General features: G+C 36.1%; 1 protein-coding gene across 1 annotated transcript in view; it reads left to right on the top strand.

Moving 5' to 3' along the window:
- Nucleotides 1-3,275: 3,275 nt before the first annotated feature.
- Nucleotides 3,276-20,317, top strand: part of LINGO2 (leucine rich repeat and Ig domain containing 2) — a gene marked incomplete at its 3' end in the record, with an annotated part of 161,300 nt that continues 144,258 nt past the window's right edge. The window contains exon 1 of the mRNA XM_083883118.1: nucleotides 3,276-3,354. The remainder of the gene's footprint in view (nucleotides 3,355-20,317) is intronic.

The following is a 20,317-nucleotide window of genomic DNA, read 5'->3' on the forward strand; positions in this document are numbered from 1 at the left end:
TTCTGTCTTTGTCACCTACATGAAAGATCAAAGTTGGTCATTACAATTCTGATGCATCCAAATCTGAAATTTTAGTTAATTTCTTTCACTGTAAGATGCAAAAAATTTAGCACAATTTTAGATAAATATTTGGAGTATTTAACTTTCACCATACACAGTCCAACATGTTTGGAGAATTTTATGAAAACAATATAATAAAATTTTCCAGTGCATTTCTGGAAGATACTCATAAAAACTTTACCTTTTGTCTATACTCCTTTAGGTGTCTGTGGTATTATGCTTCTGATGAAAAATTTCTTGCTGCTCCACAGGAGGTGTTACAATGGAAATTGCAAACAAAGAAAAAGCATCCTTTCCCATGTATTTTGAGTCCCATAATGGATTTATTGTAATACATATTAGTGTGTTCCTTCCTCAATTTTAGTAAAATTCTGTTCTGTGTTTGATCATGGAGACCCAGGCATCAGTCAATGACTGACATGTCTGCAGTGGATTAGATGGAAAAAAACATCAACATCTCAATACGACACATTCAATTGATTTTCAAAGTATGTTTCACTAATCTTTAACTTTTCCTGCATTCATCTCACCTGGTGTATGATGAATGATAATGCTGTAATTCCTGGTCATTTAGTCCAGTACATTCCTAAAACCAATGGATATGGCTGCTCTTGCATTTGAAGTCATGGATGATAAATTTTTTATGCTTGTAAACTTTGTTTTTCATGGTAATGCATCATGCTTTAGATGCAATGAAACTCTCACTTCCAAGATGGGTGAAGTACAATCTTGTCCCTTTTTTAGAAATATTTTCTGTTTGTGCAACTTTTAGAACATACACTGATGACTGATGAAGGCTGAACAACGGTTTCTCTTTTGATCCACTCATTTTACTTCAGTTGTTGCAGGCTAAAATATTTAATATGTTTAGAAGCCATGCTATATGTTAACTCCTGAAATACTTTGCAAAATTAATTTTACCATCATTTTCTTTCAGTTATTTCTCAATGTAGATAGAATGTTTTCTTTTTCATCTTACATGCATATGCATGGAATACCTCTGTGGAGAGGTTTTCCTGCTCTTTATTAAAAACCACATGCAACACTTGTGGAAGGGGAAGATACACAGAATTTTTGACATATTTAAGAGCAGTGCTCTTTAAATTTTAACAGAGACTAAAATAACAACTTGGAGCTCTTAAAGAAAGCACAGATCAGTGTATCTATTGGATGAACTAACCATTATCTGAATGCCATTTGGTATTCTCCGTGATAGCTGTTCATTTCAGTGACCGAGAATAGGTGGTAAAATAGCTTTATTAAGTAAATTCATCTTATCTAAATGATTCATCCTTCTAATGAAAGAGGTGGGTACACTGTAGTTTAAACTCTGAAAAAAAAAAAAAAATCCTGCAAGAATGTAGCAGAAATGTCCACCTGGGTTCTAAGTCATATGAGATGTGACTGAGAGAGCAGTGGTAGTTTACCCTGGAGAAATGAAAGATCAGGAGAGACCTTGTAATTCTCTACCAGTACATGAAAAGAGGTAGTGGAAAGACATGGCTTGACCTCTTATCCCAGGATGAGAGGACATAGCCTTGAGTAGCTCCGGGTAAGCTTCAGGTTGGATGTCATGGAAGGGGTTGGTAGACATTGGAACTGACTGCCTAAGGCAGTGATGGAACCAGTGTCCCTGCAGGTATTCTAGAAATGACTGGACATGGCACTTAGTGGTATGGTCTAGATCAATCAAGGTTGGATTCAATGATCTTAGAGGTCTTTTCCAACATAAATGAATAAAAACAAAACAAAACAAAAGCCCAAACAAACAAACAAAACAACAACAACAACCAGAATATGCAAAATTGGAAGGGACCCACAAGTGTATGTCTGAAAATCTGCTTTACTAAAATGCAAAAGTATTACATCAACTGGCTTCCCTTGATCAATTGGGTGGGTTCCTTTGTCATAAAAAGAAAAAAGATTTGACAGGTGGGGCTTTACCCTCAAGAAGCCTTGCTGGTGACAGTGCTGTCAATCAGGTCTCATTCAGTTCTTCAGTATCTCCCTGAATATTCTTTTCTATAACCTCACCAGAGAGTGAAACAAGATTGATAGGCGTGTATTTTCCAGGATCATTCTTCTCACTCTTTTTAAAGATTAGAACAACATTTCTCAGCTTCCTGTCAGCTGAGACCTCTCCAGATTCACAAGACCCTTCAAAAAATCATCAAGAGAGGCTTTGTGATGAAATAAGCCAGCTCTATGAACTTTCTCCCTAGAGTGGTAAAGAGCATTTCTGTATTCCTCTGACATCACCTGATTTGCTCCCACATACGCCTTCCCTTTTTTTACCTTCTCTCCAAAGGAAAATTCCTGTCAGGCAGGCTGGCCTTTTGTCCTGCTTGCTTGACTTCTGACGTTTTGGAATTGCCTCTTACTCTACCCTTAGGAGGTGATGCTTAAAATGTCCAGTACTGACTGACTCCAGTGACTTCAAAAGCATTTTCCAGGGGGCGATCTTCATTAGTTCCTTGACCAGAAGTCATTCTGTGATTCTGTGAATTATTAAGAGGTACTTAAAAATGGTAGAAGATTTTTTCAAGAAATATTGCGGCTATACAGAAGCAGAGTTCTAGATAGATATTACAACCATCTTTCAATATGCCACCTGAATTCTTTATTTGCTTTAAAAAAAAAATGGCGTGCTATTGGTATGCATTTGCATTGCATCATCTAGCTGGATATTACAATTTTCCAGTAAAGACACTGAACAAAACGGTACTCAGCGAAGCTCTCATGTAACAACTAACTATAATTGTACTGAAACCTTTCCATGACCTTTCTCAGATAAAATTCTATTTGGTTCAGAAGAAGATACTAATTTTGGAATTCAAATCAGAAAAGGCTTACAAGTCTATGTCTGAAAATCTTCATTAAAAAAAAAAAAAAAAAAAAAGAAAGATAAATACTATTTCTTTTTCCTGACAGTTTTAATGGGTCAATAAGTGCAACAAAATTTTATATAATCAGCTAAAATATGTTTTCTGGAACATCAGTTCTCAATTTCCAACTTGTTTACCAAGTGATTTTTATGATTTTTTACTCCTTTATAACATAGTCATTGATTAAGTGCTCATGTTTCCTTATACTAAGACATGGTTGAGTATATTTCTATAAAAATGTGAAAATATCTGTGTTTTCCAGGTCTGTTTTAAGCATTCAGAGTGTGGTGCCATGAGAGATGCTGTTGTCCATGAGAGACTGGGATTGTTATGATAAAGTGCTGTATTTTGGCTTCACCCCGTGACTAAAAGATTTGTGGGGTAAAGAGGAAGTGTTGGACTATTAAGAGTTAAACAGGTAAGTCTATTTCAATAAGATTTTTTATTCTTGGGCGTTTTTCAATTGCAAGTTCTATCTCACTGCTCTCTCCATCCAAAAAAAAAAATCTATTTCACAATCACAAATGCAAATGACAATTGCCATTTTAGTTCTAAGCAGCTCTTTATTTTGTGCAGTAAATTGTTTTCTTTAGAGAAAACGTTTTTTTGACAAAAGGAGGCTGACTTATTCCCTTACATTGTGATATCAAGAAGAATCTCTACACCTGATAGCATATAACCACTGTGAGAGCAATGAAAAAAATGTAAATAATTAGGTTAACAGAGATTAGTGACATCTATCTAAGTTATTTTATTAAAAGGTTGTTAGGTGTATGAATTTTAGGGCTGATTGCCTGTTTATTTTGCCATAATATTTGTTTCATTATTAGATACTGAGAATTCTCTTCATCTCTAAGACTCCTGTTTAAATAATCCATCTCATTCCTTTCAACAACCTGCAGAAACCAATTGACTTAATATAAGGCAATGTGGTAAGGACACATTAAAACATTAGCAAAAGTCAGTCTGTCTTATCTGATTTTGATGGAGGTTTCGCGAGGGAGGGAGAATACTATGAACAGTTTTGCATCTTTTTTTCTGCATGTTGTTGTAGCTTTTATCTTTTCAATTTAAAATGTACGCAGGAACATGGCACTCTGGTAAAAACTAAATCTCAGAATCAAGACAATATGCTAAGCTGAGACTCTACCAGCTTACAGTGATTTTCTCCTTGGTAAAAAATAAGAAGTCATATTTTATTCACCAAAACTATTCAAAATTGTCCTGAAGTAGGGCAGCAGTAGATACTGCTGAACAAATTCCAAGCTAATGCCAATGTGAGTTACACAAATACACAGTTTAGCTCAGGAAACATTAGAGCAGTGTTCAGGTGACGCTGCTTTGTGATCTGGACTGTACAACCTCCAGACGTGACCTCATGGGTAAAATACAGCCCAAACAGAAGTACAGAAAAACTGTCTTCACATCAATTTCTCCAGACTTCTAGATTTGGAGCACACCCGAAACTCCATGCAGTTCAGCTATATTTGTATCTGTTTAATAGCTGCACTACCATTGTATTCTGCCTGTTTTCAGAAAAAATATTTGCAATGGAATTATTTTTGTAATGGTCAGGAAAAGTACATATTGATCACTTACTGCTGCAACTGAATTATTCTCTGAAGTCAGTCATTTAATTAATAGATTTTTAATAGATTGTGGGTTTTAATGTTCAAAAACAAAAAAAATTAAAAAATAAAGGGGAAAAAGATGGACAAGTGACGAAAATATGAATAACAATTTCATAAACACAATGTTGCAACTCATCATTGTCATCACAATTGGAGAATTTTCATGCTGATATATAGTGAGAAGAAATTGTTTAAAATAACATTATGTACTGGATTGTGGTTTTAGTTTCACTTTATTTCTCAATCAAAATCAACAGCCTAGCAAAATGTTCTTCTCATGTGTCTGTATTTCTCATGGTAGCTTTATTCTGATGATATTAATGGAAAGTTGGAGTCACTGTTGCATCAGGATTGTTTATACTTTACTAATATTTGTCTCCTTAAGACTCAGATTTTTATCCATTTTTAAAAGAAATTGTTTGTAACATTTAATTGAAAGGTTAGCTATTGAAGAGAAGTCAACAGTGATAGAAGTCAAAGGTTTTGTACTGTGTAGTATGTGGAACATAAGAAGCAAAAAGCACATGAAATTCTTATTTTACCTTTCAAAAAATATTACTTTTTCTCTTTGCTGCCTCTCATTTGTAGTTGTCTTTTGTGGTCTGTACTGTAAAATCTAAGTATACTTAAACTGTTAGTATGTTTGTTGTCTCAATAAGGGTTCAAACTTTTCACCATTTACATCAAAGGATAAACTTTTTCCAGCTTTCCATGATATTCTTCTGGCTGAAAAAATAGGCCAAAAATTAGAAGCTCTACAAAAAATTGGCAGGAGAAATCCTTTCTCATAAATCTTAAATTGCTTTACTAGCCAATGAGCTTAGAAAAAACCTCCAAAAAGCAGTGGGGAAATTAACGTCTGAACCAAGATCTTCATATTTTCCTTTCAAATTTTGCATGGTGGCATTATGGCACAGGGCAATTGGTACCCTGTCAAGGCCCAGTGCTCCTATAGTGACTGGGGGGAGAGCAATTTTGAAAACAAATGAAATTTTTTTAAATGAGACTCTTTTAAGTCCATGGAACCTTAAACCAATTCTTCAAACAGTAAAAAAAAAGGCTCTATTTTTTGCAGGTTTACTTTTTGTGAGATTTTTGCAGGGAAAAAAAAGTTATTTTCTGTTTTGGTTTGGTTTTTAGTTTGATTTAATGGCAGTATTGCTAATGTATGAGAAGTAAAGTCTGTCAGGATATTTCAGTGCTGTTTTTAACCTCTTATGACATGGTTAAAAAAATGATTCCACTAAGTTTATACCAGTCTATCTGACTCTGTTTTCAACAAATAGTATATACCTTTTAAAGTTTCAGCACAGCAGAAAATTAAATATATACAAATATACATGGGGGCAATTGTGTGGTTTAGATCTGAGGCTTTGAGTGACTGATAGTGACACCATGTTTTTCCTTCCAGGCTATTATGCATGTGCAATAGACTGATAGCTCCAAGTTAATCTAGGGCTTTTTACAGTAGTCCACTTATGAAATCAAGTGAGAAGTGAGTACATCTGGGAGTTCAGGGATGACGATCAAGTTTTTGACTGCTCCAATGATTTATGGAGGATAGTCTGAGCTTCAGAGACTCATAACTGTTACTACAATTTTGTTTGTCTTTGATTTTTTTCTTCATCCAATTTTTTTCTTTTTTGAAATCTAGTATTTTTAATGATTTTCTTAAGTTATTTGTGATTTCTTGAGTTTAATTAAGAGGTTGTTGTCTTCTTGGAATAAAAGGCCCCTAAGCTATGTAAATACTTGAAAAGGTAGTGTTCATTTCTATCTAAGGTATTCTGTGATTTTCAGTGGTAGAAAAAGCTACTTAAAAGATTGTGTCTTTTAAGAATCAGAAAGCAAACAAAATGAACCTTTAATCCTTTGCATTTCTAATTTTTATTGTCTTTTCATTGTTAGTCACATCTTTAGATTTTTGAAGCTGTAAAGATAAACACTTCCTGAAAGAAAACAAGTTTCTATAAATCTTTTTGCCCTTCCATTTGGGGTAAGGTGATTAGTTTTACTAAATTATCATAATTTTTTTAATTCTTATAGATAAAATCTGTTTTCATCGTTAAATCAGGGAAAATCTAGCCAGTAGACCTCTAAGAAAAGCTCTTGCTTTTCCTGTGTAAACATTGTGGGAATGTGACTGACAGTATACTGATCCTCTCATTAGTATACTGCCTCATTGGAAAATCAAGGATGATTTCTTCTTCTTCTTCTTCTTCTTCTTCTTCTTCTTCTTCTTCTTCTTCTTCTTCTTCTTCTTCTTCTTCTTCTTTTTTAATTTATTATTATTATTATTATTATTATTAAATTTTCTATCCTATTTAAGTATTTTAACAGATTTTTCTACATCTGAAAGCTTATGATGTAAGCAATTGGTGTTGTCAGTGGTGCATATTGGAACTGTCCATTTTTATGCTTTGCGTTATAGGCGTCCCCTTCATCAAGCCTTTATTGCCCTTAGATTACTTAAAGAAAGCTTTACGCTATGGACCAAATCAGACCAGAATGGGTCAATATAAAGACCGTTTACCTCTTCAAACTCACCCCCATAAGCCTTTGTAGAAATGAAATCTCATAATCCTGTTTCTCAAATTTATGCTTCAATTAAAAACAAAGTCACATTTTCTGAACATCATTTCTCTAACTCAGCTTCTATCCCTCAGGTTTTATCCTTCTATTCATCATTTTATCACCTCATCAATCAATAGATTTTAATTGTCTAGCAATTTCAGCAGGCCAACAAAGGAAATCAAATGCACCAAACACCACTATGCTCCCTAATAAAAAAAAAAAAATTAGCTCCTAGGGAAAGTCACAAAAAGTGTAACTTTTGTAAGATCATTACAGAGGATCTTACAAAAGGATGAGGCAAAGACAAGTATAGAGAAAGCCTTAGGGACATCTTGAATGTGTCAATACCAGTATCCTGTTGCTGACAAGAGAAGCTAAATTCGCATAACATTTTGACTTCTTGAATAAATTCTTCCCTGTCACAAGTCAAGGTGCAGCTGAAAAGCAGAAAACATCCAATCTAGATCAGTTAACAATCAAAGCATCAAATCTTAACATCTTTTAATATTTTTTAAGTATTTTTAAAATCTGTAAAACCTTTTGAATGTTCATCATTTCACAGAAATAGATAAGTTGGAAAGAAGAGGAAAAAAAATACAAGAAAAAACAAAAAGATGGATCACAGAGTCAAAGTAAATGCCAAGTTATTTGAGTCATTCCTTCTAGCTCCCAACCCTTTGCCATGCAAAGTGTGGTTACATAAATATTGTTATAAAGGTTTCTTCTTATTACTTATTTTTCTCAGTGTCATGTTGGGTTAGATTTCTGTCTCACCATAGGCACATTTAAAATATTACACTATTTTTCACAGACATTTCTGTACATTGGTTCATAACATTGACACCAATTCATAACATTGGTTCAGGTTGTAGTTTGACTGTCTGAGGATTTTGTCAAATTCAAATGGCATTTTAAATTTCTTTCTTTACAATTCCATTATTTTATAGTTCAAGATTTATGAGAGTTTGCTTTTCTACTCTTATTGGCTGATCTGTTGTGGTACTGTGAAGAAAACATGTATTTGTGCACATCTGAGACTACAGGAGCATCATTCTGTGATGAGATGGGAATGAACAAACGACTGCCTCAATGTGATGCACCTTGATGGTGCCAATCCAGCTGGGGACAGTTCAATACAGATTGTCAAAGCAAACAGACCCTGCAGCCAGAGTACACTGAGATATAAGGCTCCTAAATTGAATGTGAACTATATCTCATGGTCTCTCAAATAAAGAGTATGCATTTTAAGAACTCTCTAAATGAACATTGAAAATTATACATTTTAGCAACTTCAGGTGAGCTGCTCAAGTCAGTTGAATAGTACCCCATTCTTTCTTCCTAGGAGGTAGAATGGGAATCTTCTAATATATGGTCATGCATTAAAATCACCCTTAAAATGCCCTTTGCAATCTCTGTATCTTGACAAGTGAAATTTCACATCTCATAGCAGATTTAGTGTTCCAGAATTTTGTAAGTGAAAATAATTTCCTGAAAAAAGCTGAAACAAAATAATAATAGTAATAATAATAATAAACAGCTCCATTCTTACTATTGCAATGCAAAATTTTTGGTTGAAACCTATTAATAAGGGAAACATATATGTAATTAACATTATTAAACTTCCCTTTCAATTTTGAAATTTAAGATCAAGGCTATAAGATATTGTAAGATATCAAAGCATAAGATACTATATATTGAAGTACATTGAACAGCAATATTTTTTCAGCTATTTATGTTTCAGACATTCAAATAATATTTGACTTATGTTTTCCTAAACTTGAGGGTAGGATCTTACACTGTTGGTATCTTTGACAATTACTTTACTCCATGGGTTACTGGAATTAAATTGTAAGGGCTGATTAGGTATAGACTACAATAAGATAATGTTAGTCATCATATCAAATAACCATTCATCATGAACATATGTTTAGTACTAATAGAGTTCAGTATTATAGGTTCCTCTCTTTAATGAGGTATGGTCAAGAAATGAAAGACTGAAAAAGTATTTTTGAGAATAACATACTCTACTGCTGTTGAGCTAGCTTACAATGTAAGTGAAACTAAATGTGCAAATGGTAGATGCAAATGGTAAAATGGTATATATGTGTATTTCATATATTTATATGGACATCTTTATAAATTATTCTGGTATGGACAAAACCACATTCAAAGGCATGCATGACAGTGTTAGAAATTGTGCCTACAGACTAAATATATGTGTATACATTTAGAGAAGATAGATTTCATTAAGTGATGACACAAAGTTCTGTCACTTTTTCTGGTTGCAACTATCACAGTAATGACCATGTTTGCAGTTGAAAGGCAAAGCTATGATTCATTGAATTCTGTCAAATTAGAACATTAGTTTTCCTCTTGCTTTCCTGTGGTAGATTTTCCTCTAGCAAGGAGGTGGCCATGTTGGATTTCTCTTTGCATTTGGGAATGTATTCTGTTCTCTAATTCTGTTAGTTCCGCTCCTGCTTCATATAGTGGGAAGAAGCAATTCTGGAGTTTCTCCAAAAGTGGAAGTTTCTTCCAAGTTAATCTACACCATTCTGTGGGTGGATCTGGTCTGGATGACTGACGTCCACCCAGGCATTCCTGACTTCCTCTCTTCAAGAGGACAGAGCAGAAAAATAAAATATAAAACCTCATAGTTTGATATAAACACAGGAGTTCACCCATCAGTTACAATCAGATTCAACTTGGGAAAAATTGATTTTATATATGAAAAATTTAAAATGGAATAGAATAGTGATGAACAAAGACAGAATTAGACAAACCTACCCATCTCTCTCTCCATTTCCCCTTCCTCCCCCACTTCTTCCCAGGCTCAGCTTCACTCCTCCATTCCCAATCCTTCTACCTCCTCTCTGAGTAGCGCAACCAGACGGGGAATGGAGACTGATCCATAATAATTTGTCTCTATCACTCCTTCTTCTCTGCATTTTTCAAGTGCTTCAGCATGGGATATCCTCACCAAAGAATACTGTTCTTTCAGAACTACTCCAGTGTGAATTCTCTCCACAGAGGAGAGTCCCCCAGAAATGGACTGTTCCAGAAAGAACTCCCCACCAGCCACAGCTTCTGTCAGAAGCCCTGCTTCTGTATGGACTTCTCTCCACAGGCTTCAGCTCCTGCCAGGAATGTGGTCCAGGATGAGCTTTTTACACAGCCTCCTTCAGGCACACCCCTGCTATGGAATAGAATCCTTCATGGGCTGAAGGTGGATGTCTACTCCATTGCGGACCTCCATGGTATGCAGGGGAACAACTTGCATCACCGTGGTCTTTTCAAGGGGCTGCCAGGAATTTCTTCTCTGGCACTTGCAGCATCTCCTCCTCCCCCTCATTCCCTGACCTTGCAACCTACAGGGCTCTCTCACATTTTCTCACTTGTCTTTATTACAATTTGCCTCCAGGATTTTTTCACTCTTTCTTAGAAATGTTATCACAGAGGCACCACCATCATCATCTAGTCAATGGGCTTAGCAAGGACCAGGGACCGATCTGCTCTGCAGTCTACTGCAACAGACAGTGTTCTGTTCTGCATTGGCAGCCTTGGTTTCTATTCACAGGGGCTGACCCTGCAGCTCCACAACCATCAAAGCCTTGCCACTCAAATGGAATGAAAATTTTACAGAGTTGCAAGATAACACAGGCCATAATCATCCTTGAATATTTCATGCTTTAGGAAGAAAGAGGAAAACAGCACAGGTTCTTAATTCATTAAGAACACTGGAGAATAAGAAATTCCATTTCTAAGGCTGATAAGATCTGCCCCTGAAGTCAAAGGTAACTCAGGTTCTTGTTAGTAGTTTTCTTGCAGCAAATTAGAATGTTCCCAGTACTTCCCTGGGGAGTTTTACACCTGAGCCAGTCGTGTAAGGGAGGACACTGTGATGCCTCAGCAGGGACAACTTTTTTTTTGGCTTCTCCTGTATCTTGATCAAAACCCAGCTTGTGTCCTCTGGTGGTGGGTGTTCAACTGCTCTGTCTGATGCAGATCAGAGCTTTCACCACCACATAAGAAACTCTTCTTGTCCTTTTCTTTTGGTGGCAGGGTGTGCAAACCTGAGCTCAGCAAAGCACACACTGCTTTGGAGCACTGACAAATTTTTTAGTCATTAACCATTAATGTTTCAATATCTCACTGAAACATATATAGGATAAAAACTATACACTTTGTATAATTTCATGCACAATTGCAGTGTTTGAAACAGTAAATAATATATTTAGTAGCTTTCAGGTGTTTTAGTAACACAGATGACTAAAGTTGCTAACTGCTTAAATGAAAATACATTGTAGAAATATCCACTCAGAGAAAAGAGAAATAGTGTAGTTAGCACTCCTGAGTTATAAATGTAAAAATACATATATATATATATATATATATATATATTAGGAGTACCCTGGGCTCAGAAACCATTGAATTCATATAGATTTTTGCTGATTAGGTGTTTTTATTAAGTCTGTAACAACTTTTTTTGCCTATTTATATATGTGCATTACTATATGTAAATACTATATTTTTTCATATCGAGCCTGATATGTTTCCTTTTTCTATACCATCTTTTAATGAGACTCTCAGCAATCATGATGACTAAGTCTTGAGATTTTTGCCCTGGATTTTATTAGAATGACACTTTAAAATAGAAACTTAAGTATTTGTTCTCTGGGATTGTTTTTGTTCGTATGGTATACTCATGCTATTAATCCATTTGGATTTGCGCAATAACCAACAGGATTTGCTATTTCACTCTTTTATTGTCAGTGAAAAATAATTCCAACTATCCAGAAGTCCTCCATTTAGCATATAAATTGTAGCATCTTGATCCTCTGTTAAAATATTACAGGGCATGACAGGAAAATCGTCGTAAGAAAGGGATAGGAATGTTTTAATTTTTACATCTTAACAATGCTAAAAGGTAGATCATATATCGTTCTGTTAGCCTGATATCTAGATTCTTCTCCATTCATTTGATATTTAGTTAAATAGTAATACCTTTTTTGAGATCAGAATTATATAAAATATGAAAGCACTTTAAGCTAATTGACATACTTTCCAACTGAAATAGGTTAAGAATATTCATATGCCACATTTTTACATCTCAGCTGAGAAGTGGTCATATCTTGAGTTGAACTAAGCACATTGTCTACAGCTATGTGAATGTAGTGCAAGAAGAGATAGCTCCAGCTCATAACCTATTAAAAAAAAATAATTTGTGAACAACAGTTCAGTGGCAGTCTCTTCTCCCAGGTAACATTGATAGGACTTAGAAGAAACAGCTTCAGATTATGCCAAGGAAATTTCAGATTGGATATTAGAAAAAAAAATTCCCAAAGGATTGTCAAATATTGGAACAGGCTCTCCAGGAAAATGATTGTCACCATACCTGGATGAACCATGAAGTCGTGTAGATATGGCACTTAGAGACAGGATTTAATCATGGACTTGATAGTGCTGGGTAAACTGCTGGACTCAATTCTGAAGGACTTTTCTAGTCTAAACCTTAAAAAGTCATCTAGATTTCTGTAAGGCCTTTGACATGGTCTTTGTCTCCAAACTGGAGAGGCATGGATTCGAAGGTGCACTATCCTGTGGATAAGGAATTGGATGGATGGACGCAGACAGAGAGTGATGGTAATGCTTCTATGCCCAGGTGAAGGCTAGTGACAAGTGCTGTCCCTCAGGGCTCTGTCCTGGGACCAATCAATGACGTAGACAGTGGTGTTGAGCACCACTCAGCAAGTTTGCAGAGGACACAAAGATGAGTGGTGCAGTGGGCAGTGGTGCAATGGGCCTCAGCAAGAGAAGGAAGGAATAATACCCAGGGCAGCCTGGACAAGCTCAAGACATGAGTCTACAAGGACCTCATGAGGTTAAACAAGTCCAGGAGCAAGGTGCTAGGCTAATCTCAAGCATGGACACACACTGGGAGATAAACTTACTGAGACTAGTCCTGTGGAAAACAGCTTGGGAGTTGGTAAATAAAAAGCTGGACATGACCCAGCCATGAGCACTCCCAGCACACAAAGCCAAACATCCTGGGATGCATCCAAAACAGTGTGGGCAGCAGGGCAGGGAGTGGATTCTGCCCCTTTGTTCTGCTCTGGTGTGGCCTCACCTGGAACCCTGCATCCAGCTCTGGAGTCCCAGCACAGGAAGGACATGGATGTGTTAGAATTGTCACAGAAGAGTGCCACAAAGATGATTGGAGTGCCAGAGCACCTCTCCTGCAAAGACAGGCTGAGAGTGCTGTCAGGGGGTTGAGGCACTGGAACAGGTTTCTCAGAGTTGTGGATGTCATGCCTCTGAAACTGTTCAAAACCTATTAGGATGGTGCCCTGAGCAATATGATCTAGTGGGTGGGATCCCTACCTGTGTTGGAGTGGTTGAAATTATATGACCTTTAAGGTTCTTTCCAAAGGAAACCATTCTGTGATTCTAAGTGATTTTGTGATTCTATAGGTCTTTTTCGTTTGTACAGGGGGACAACTGATAAAGAAATGCATTGTTTTTAACCTCCTAAAATGTAAAACCAGTGAAAGACATTTGTTGTCTTTAGAGGAAAAGGCAGATGGATTATATAAATTCCAGTTAGAGGTTGCTTATTATGCTTCAGCTGAGCATTAGAATAATTTCCTCTAGGATTCTTTGATCTTTTTGTGTTTGCCTCAGGTAATTTCAAGAGTTATGCTTGAAATGTTTCAGTCCACTGGAAAAGCACTGTTGTGAATTTTTGCTCCTGCATGGATTTTCTTAGAGCTGAAACTGTACTGCAGTGTCTAAGACAGGCAGACACAACCCATGCTCTCTTACTGAAGGCAGAAGAAGGTGAGGAGACTGAATCCTGTGCAGCAAAAGACAGCTGCCAATATGCAGTCATATACTTCTACAGATATCTACTGTATTCTTTTTCAATACTCACTACTACAGAAGAAGTAGATTTTAACCATATATTTTGTAGGATCACTCTAACTTCTACTTTCTTTTTTTCTTTGTCATTTATATTTTTATTAGCATGACATTTTCAAATGCTAATCAATGTGTGTGTTTACCACTACTCATATTTTACATAGCCAGTGCAAACTGACCTTTATGCTGTGAAATAAACAGTTGGGAACAGGAGTTTTGAGATGTCTCCCAGCACATGAAATCTTTTAAAAGATTCAAGAACAGCTCCTCAAGTAAAATCTTCTGATCTAGTTGTGTCTGGGGTAGGATTTAACCAGTCACAAATACTTCAAGCATTAGGCAGGAAATTGAGGAGTTTTTGACATCTAAATGTAGTCTAAAACCCTTTGTTATTTCTTTTGCACTTCAGTAATGCTAGATTGGCATTAAACACGTGGGCACTAAAGCACAGTTCCCCTTCTGTGATGCCATAAGTAAAAGGTATAAAGTATCTGTGACACCCAGAACTATTTGCCTTTAACTCAGTTTTATAGCCAAGATCCAATCCTCTGTTTGGACCCTTTTTTCTGCCACACATTAAGTTTTTGACCTGAGATTTATTACCTTGTCTCACTGCACCTCATGCACTGTCTGTCAAACTCTATTAATGGTGCATCTTAGTTCCCACACCTGTCCCATTTGTTTCAATGGCAGGCCATGTGGAGAGTGGACTGTTGAGCACCTGCACAGCACCTGCACAGCACTTGGTACCACAACACCACACCAACTGAAGTCTTGTGTGTTTGAGTGAAATCCATAAAGAGTTATATGTAATAAGTCTTCCTAAACCCTCTCAAAGGACTTCCATTTTTTGTTCCATCCTAAGCAGAAGGCACTGACAGTTAGTAGTGGAGGCAAAGTTTCTGTCAGTAGAGTGAGCAAAAACAGGTATATTTTTTCTCAGTCTAGTGTGTGCCTCACTTCTGGCTCAGAGGATTGACTTTTCTGGGTTGAAGGGCAGTTTATTTTCAAGGCTCATTCAGTCTTGGCCTCTGAGCCATGGTTGCAATCAAAGATATCAATCAACATTAGCTGTAATTGTTTTATGATGGAGATCTGGAATGAGGCCACCAATTCATTTCCTATAGGCCACAAAGAAGCCATCTAATTGTCACAATTTTCAGTCATTGCTGACCTCAGGCAATTTCATGCCATTATCTGGAGGTTAAAAGCTCCTGATAGCATTACCTGACAATAAAGCCATCTAAAGCCATGCCTTTGAATTCTCATTTCTGAAAAGATTTTTGGTCTGCCTACACCTCCTCAGCTGCTCACAGCAGCTGTTGGTATTAGAACAGAGAAGTGATTGGTGGTGACTGGACTTAGTGGATTGGACTTAGCAGTCCAGATGTTACCTGCCTCTGTGCACAGCTGTTTTTTGCTGTGTGGCCCAAGGAACCACAGTGGCTTCAAACCATCTCAATCTCACCCAAAGGGGGAATTGATATTTGCAAAAAGATTTCAATAAGTAACTTCAGGGGGTTTCATTGCTGTTCTGGCAACTCGTATTTCAGAAGCATGGAGAGCATTAGATGACCTCTTTCCACAAACTTAACATTAGCTTGATAGTTACTTGTTATTAGCTTGATATTGTGTTTGAAACCATTTACTCTTTTAGGAGTGAAGTTCAGGCCATTATTTCTGTATGGGTGGATTTTGGTTTTTTTTTCTTCACAGTGAAATTTTTAATGAATGGTTACCTTTGCATTTAGTTTTCCATTTTACTTAGAAAATTTTTGAAAGTCCCATAGAACATTTCGCTCTGAGAATTGGTGTTGAAGATGGTTCATGATATTGTCTTCTTCTTTGCAGTTCCTCTACTACATTCATATGATACAGTTATTGAGATTTCCTAAACTAAATTTAACTGGTTTTAAAACTAGAAATTCTGATATCTCTGGTTATATTTACTAGTATTTTATTGCAAAAAGAGATCCCAGAAAACGGAATAGGCTGAGAAGAAAGAAACATTTCTGTGGAAGTAAAACCAGATGGATTTGAGCTTCAAATTATTTTGGCTGCAGCTGATATTCCTTTTTCAGCTTTTGTACAATGGGGGGAAAATAATCCAAGGTAATCATAGAACCATAGGATGGTTTTGGTTGGAACCTTAAAAATAATATGGTTCCAACTTCTACAGTCAGGGAGACTAGACCAGGCTGCTCAGAGCTCCATCCAGCCTTGCTCTTTGAACACTTCCAGGATGGGGCACCTACAGCTTCTCTGGGCAACCTGTTCCATGCCTCATCACTCACAAAGTGTAGAACTCCCACCCAATATCAAATCTAAACCTACTTTCTTTTAATTAATGTTTTTGATAAACCCCTAGAAGACAATTTCATATGTGTGTGTATGTATATAGATACAGATATATAAAAACATATATATATATATATTCCAGACTAACATTTTTAGGTCAATACTTTTTCTCCCTTTTGAGTAATACAACTAAGAGTAGAATAGTTTGAAAAAAATATCATAATAATCTTCTCTGCTCTGTTAAATAAGCATATACTTAAATATTAGGGATAACATCATGTTATTTCTCTACCTTTTTCTGTATTACCTAATGCACTAAACACATGACAGTAAGATATTACTAAAACAAAATCAAGAGGAAAACACACACACTCTCCCTCAGGAAACAGTTTTAAATAAACGTCTCTCTTTTGCAGCACTAATACTTGCTGAAATATTGTTTTAAGTTACGTTGCTTCAGCAAATGTTTAAATACGTGGAAGTTAGAAGGTACTAATCCACTGCTGAAGGATTAGGTACACAGAGTATCCTTTACTTGCTAATTCTTCTTACAGCCACTTCCAGACAGGCAGTAGTGGACCTGGATGTACTACTGTTATGACCTAGTAGGAAACTTTCAGAGTATAGGTAGAAGAATCTTTTGAAAACTTCACAGCACTAATTTCTAAAATTAAATTACACATTTGTTTGATTTGTTTTAGTGCATTTTGTTAGGTAAAAACACTCTTCTTCTTCTCTCTATTACTTTGTCTTTTCTCCAGTCAACAGGGATTACATCTCCTTCTCTTATGTATGGCTTAGAATTTTAGATTTTCTTTGCTTTTAAATACGAATTACTTCTTTGAAAAAAGAACAAGATGAAAACAAACCTTATACCTTTTTAGAATATAAATAGACACAAGTTTCATGTCTAATAGCTCTGCCCACTGAAACAGAAGTTTTGCAGCAAAGCAGATATGTTACAGTCCAGCAATCAGAATACTAGAAGCATGTATAATTAGATTACTAAGTTGCCTATTTATTTTGAAAACATTTACTTTCTTATCCAAGAATAAATTCTTAATATTTTTTGATGGAAAAATAGAAACACTAATTTCTCCTTAACTTTGTGAAGTGCTGAAAGATTTCTGGAGATGGTTGACGATTCAGAAATCAGATTAAACAGTATTTTTAGTGTCTCAAATCACTCTAGTCTAGTCTTTTTCTCTCCTATGTTTGTCTTTACTTTGTTCTCTGTCAGATGCACGGAAATTGAAAGTTGGATGACTTTTCTTGAATCAAAACCTTTAAAAAGTATAAACAGCTTTAAGTGTCACTGTATTATGAGTGGCTAGAGTGAGAAACGGAAAGAGTGGGAATTCAGCTTTTCAGTCATTTTTAAGAGAGTAAAAAGGATTCCTGTTGGTTTCATCAGCCAGATATTCAGTAGTCTCTGACACAAAGTAGCACAGTACAGCTACAGATGAGAAAAGGAAATGCTCATTTTACTCTCTCAAGCCTTATCTTTTGAAAGTTCTTCTTCCAACTTGAGAAGTACTTATAAATATAAACCTCTGGAATAGGACTGAGCTCTAAGCTCAGAAAACCCTTCTGGTTTAGATTAAGGATCCACTAAAAAAGGATCTTTATTAATAATCTTAAAATGAGAAAGAAGAGAAGGAGTGGTAAAGACATCTAAGTGGACAATGTTCACTATGTCACCTGGATCTCATGAATGCATGTGTAGTCTTGACAGTGATCCACACAAAAATGTCAGTGTGCCATGTAATGCTGGCCTAAGTTGTGCTCACTTAAACTTCCTGTCCTATCTTTTTTGCCCCGCTAGCTCTGACTGTTGCATCACTTATTTTGTAAAGATGCTCTGGAGCTGCAAGTATGTAAGACTTTAAATCATCATTAACATCCCTAATTTTCACCCATATAGGCAAAAGTTGTCATTCCCAAGTTGAAAGTCTTTTTCCGTAACTTCAGCATTCATTTGGTTAAGCTCCATAGCAAAACAGTATGTGTTTAAAAAAAAAAGAATAGTGATTGAACAAGGAACAATGTTTTACATTAGAAGGGCCATCAGTGACCTTGTCAGTATTGAAGTGAAATGTATTTGTTGTTTCCCTTGCCTTTATTCTACCTTCTACAAACACAAAAATTCCACCAATGATTGGTGAAAAAGGGATCTCCTCTCAGCACAGTGATTAGACATCCCCTCTTGACAGTATGGACTGAGCTTCAGGAAAAGATGCTTCTGCTACTCATTTAAGAAAATGGGCCTGATGCTTCACATTTTGCTATTTATGCAGTCCTTTATACCCAGATAAAAGCAGGTATGAAATGCAATCAGTTCAGTCTTGTTCTCTTACATCTGCTATATACAGACATAAATCATGCATGATCTGCTTAGTAGGGAAGAATCAAGTTTGAAATATCTATGTTTTATGAACTTCAATAGTTTCCTGTGAGTCAAAACTAGGCTTGGAAAAAGAAAAAAATATTTCAAGGAACTTCAAGCAAGTAATTGTTCCAATCTGTTGTGTTATCTCTTGAGCTTTGTCAGCAGTGATCTGAAACTTTACCTGCCCAAGTTTTCAGCCCATTGGCACTAATCGTCTCTGCTCTGGGACAACACTTACCCCCACCTTTGGTCTCCCCAACGACAAAACAGATTAGGAGCACATGAATTTGCTACTGAAAACCTTTTCTCTTTTAAGTAGCATAGACAAATGTTACAGACACAGTACAAGTTATTGCAGTACAAGTCACAGATTTCCTGGGGGCATGTATGACCACAGTCTGTTCTATTTCTCATATGTGTGAAAGTTAATTTGGAAGAGTGGGAGGTGAGCCAGAGGAGAGGTAGAAGGGCAGAGACTCAGCCTTCCTTTGGTGTCTCTCATGGAAGCTTCATATCTCATAAAATATTCATCACATTGTTTGAAGAATAAAACAACATGTGTGTGTCTGCTCTCAGCCTTTAGGAAAGAGAGAAATTCCTCATGGGTATGATTTATATTCATTGTGTAAGCTTTTGTGGAGTTGGTAAGTCAGTGAGAATAAAGATCGTGTGGAAAAATGGTTTGAAAAAGATGTTCTGTGTTGTAGCTCAAAGCTCTCATTTTGCTGCAGAAATATGATTTATTTTCATAGTTCACTAACAAGACTCTCTGGTGAGATGGATGTTAATCTCCACAGACTGCTCGTCCCCTAGAAAAAGATATTCCTAGAAGACATTTTTTAATGAGCTATGGAACTGAGTGTCCATATCTATGCCTCATATTAAAATGAAGGCAGCCAACTTCTGAAGATTATTTTACTGCATTTTAAAGAGGAACAAGCATTCAAAAACAAAGAGTGCATGTAGAAACACACTAATATATTACTACCTTTAAACTCCAAAATTTTCCCTCTGACTCCCCTTCTACTTCCTCCTGGCAGTCTTCAAAACAGTGCTGACTGAAACAGTGGCACCTTACCATGGTGTCCCTGCCCTTTGTTCCCCACAGAGCCTTCAGTAGCTCCTGAGCTTTCACAGTTTCTTTAGTAACATAGTCTGGTTTATTTTTCTGTGCTATACTGTTAAACTTCCTTCATATGGAAATAAATAGATTTTTTTAACTTTTTGAATTTTTTTAATCAGTCACTTTCACAAATAAGGTCAAATAGTTTGTTAATTTTTTTCTTGTTGGTTGTATGCTATACTATGCTCAGTCATATCTCTTTATTGAAGTTAGTGATAAAATCCAAGTGAAGAGTACTTTGGATCATGCTCTCAATCTTTTCTTCCAAACAGTGCCTCATGCTGTCTATAACCCTAAACTTTTTCTGAGCATTATTTAGCATTTATCATCCTTCAAACTTCTTCTTAAAATCTCTTTTACTCCTAAGGCTAAACTTATTTTTGTAGGCCATAATTAGGTCTTTTCTCCTAGCTAAAAAGTATTTTCAAATTACAAAGAT

Source organism: Zosterops lateralis, assembly GCF_965231275.1.
Source record: "Zosterops lateralis genome assembly, chromosome: Z".
Lineage (NCBI taxonomy): Eukaryota > Metazoa > Chordata > Aves > Passeriformes > Zosteropidae > Zosterops > Zosterops lateralis.